At 41.7% G+C, this 2,671-nt stretch overlaps 1 non-coding gene across 1 annotated transcript; it reads left to right on the top strand.

Annotated features, from left to right (window-relative positions):
* Positions 1-1,018: 1,018 nt before the first annotated feature.
* Positions 1,019-1,125, top strand: LOC122726861. Its single transcript, XR_006352855.1, has one exon. It is a non-coding gene; the product is annotated as a U6 spliceosomal RNA (small nuclear RNA).
* The last annotated feature ends 1,546 nt before the right edge of the window (positions 1,126-2,671 follow it).

A 2,671-nucleotide genomic window follows, 5' to 3' on the forward strand; every position in this document is an offset into this window, starting at 1 on the left:
TGTTCATTATTTCTAATTTATCCTGTTATATTAAGCCCAAGCAGAAGGGGAAGCCCCTATCTGGAGGTGCATGGGATCCCTTGCTTTCTACCAATAGATTAATGATAGCATGCTCACCCATGGTTAGTGTGACTGATGACTAATTCAGTCCCAGCTTGAGTATCCAGCTTAGGCCTTAAGGGAAAAGACTACAAGGGGATTCCCAGCTGGGTGAAGGCAAATAAGCCCAGCTCTTTGTATACTCACCAGGAAAGATCACACTGGCAGCAAGTGGGGAATAATTCATCAACCACACTATTAAGGCACAGAGAGTACAGAGTCAGACAGCATGAGGATAGCATGGAAAATGGAATGAGAGTGAGGCATGGGAAATGGGGTGGGAGAGAGTAACAGATGAAGGGGAAGGGAAAAGGGCACAGAGAGTCACTTATATAACTGTGGATCAGAGTTGGGAGCACTCAGACAGCATGGACTTAACAGCAGTTGTAAGAGTACTCAAGGGCCGGGGTTTGGTTTATTATTACAGGTTCTAGTGGGAAGGTTATATCCTAAGCCTTATCCATACCACCTTCAGGTTTGATCCATTGACATGTCAATGTCATATTAAAGTGATCAAGACCACCTTAGAATTGCCTCACAAACATAATATTTTCCTGTTTTTACTATGCAGACCTGGAGCGTATCTAAAGCTTGCAGAGAGACCTAGCTGCCTTCTCTCATCAAGCACGTAGTCTCTGGCTGTGACTCTAATTGATTTAGGAGCAAATTTTGGCACATGTTGTCTATGTTCTCCCCTCCTCTCTTCATTCCTATTTCTGAAATATTGTTACCTTACACTGGCTGCTTACATACTTACTATATTAACTGGCGGAGTGGTTAGGGGGACCATAACAAGATACCATTTCAGACACATGAGCCAATACAATGTTTATGAACCACCTACTATATGCCAGGTCACTTTCAACTCTAACACAACACTTCAAGGACCCCTCCAACTCTTAAGAGTCTATATTGTATCGTGCTCGCTTCGACAGCACATATACTAAAATTGGAACGATACAGAGAAGATTAGCATGGCCCCTGCGCAAGGATGACACGCAAATTCGTGAAGCGTTCCATATTTAAAAAAAAAAAAGAGTCTATATTGTATCTTCTATCTACCATTCTAACTGTTAAGGACCTTTCCAAGTTTTACATGCCCTGATCCCATGAGAAGTCTTTGGAGTTTGTTTTTCTTATTTTTTGGGGGGAGGGGGAGTGGAGCAATGAGGGTTAAGTGGCTTACCCAGGGTCACACAGCTAGTAAGTGTCAAGTGTCTGAGGCCGGATTTGAACTCAGGTCCTCCTGAATCCAGGGCCGGTGCTTTATCCACTGCACCACCTAGCTGCCCCTGTTGCTCTTATCCTTGTTGAATCTATTATTTGGGCATATGTAATAGTTTGCATGTTGTCTCCTCTGTTAGACTGACAGCTTTTAGACAGTCGGCTTTTGCCTTTCTTTAAATCCCCAGTGCTTAGCGCAGTGCCTGGCATATAATAAATGTTTATTGACTGATTGGCCCATAGCATGTAACACTAGTCTTTACCTACAGTAGCAAGGCATTAAATATTTGCTTTTGACTTTCTTTTTCTTCTAAGAGATAAAAGAGAATGAAAATCTCACTGAAGTAGCTGCATAATTTGAGTGGAAGAAGTTGATTGGACCCCATCCAGGACAAGAAAATTTTCTCCAAAGTGGAGAACACTGAAGATTTCAAGGAAAAAAGGCAAGATAAAAGAAAAGTATCAAATGCCAGGGAATGTTGGTGGAAAACTGGTTCTTAAACACTCTTTATTAACAAGGACCTGTGGGGGGCAGCTAGATGGCGTAGTGGATAGAGCACCAGCCCTAGAGTCAGGAGTACCTAAGTTCAAATCTGGCCTCAGACACTTAACACTTACTAGCTGTGTGACCCTAGGCAAGTCACTTAACCCCAATTGCCTCACTAAAAACATAAAAAATATTTTAAAAAATAAGCAAGGACCTGTGGTACACACTTAAAATATAAGACATGGTCTCTGCACTTAAGTCAAGTGGTAGATAGAAGATATGTAACACCAAACACTAAAGTTCAATCACAGTATTCAAAATAATAAGCTGGGCTCTTATATTGTTGTGAGTCAACAGTGCTCCTCAAGTGGCATGCTAAGGGGGGAGAAAGGGTTATATACCAACCATGTGAATACTTCCCCTGGCAGAATGGGCAGAAGAAATCCTTCGGAGCTAAAGGCAAATCATAGGCTCTAAAACTGAAAAGGATCTCAAAGGCCTCCTAGTCCAATTCCCTCATCTTACAGAGGAGGAAACTAAGGTCTGGGGAAATTCATTGATTTGACCAGTGTTATACAGGTAATAAGACTGAGAAGTAGGATTAGAAACTAGTTCCTCAAACTTCACAGCCAATACCCATCCCTCTGTGTCATGACATCTCTTTGAGCCTAAGTTTCTTACTTTGTAAGATGGGGATAATACCAGCACTCCCACCTTTGGCACATGCTGACTGTGTGACCTTGAATAAGTAACTTAACTTTTCAATGCCCCAGGTAAACATTCTAATATGATAAGTTGCAGAATAGGTGCTAATCTTCATTAATAAAGAGAATTCCATCTCTGGGAGTTCCCTATAATAAT

This window comes from Dromiciops gliroides, chromosome 4 (genome assembly GCF_019393635.1).
Source record: "Dromiciops gliroides isolate mDroGli1 chromosome 4, mDroGli1.pri, whole genome shotgun sequence".
In the NCBI taxonomy this organism is placed as follows: Eukaryota; Metazoa; Chordata; class Mammalia; order Microbiotheria; family Microbiotheriidae; genus Dromiciops; species Dromiciops gliroides.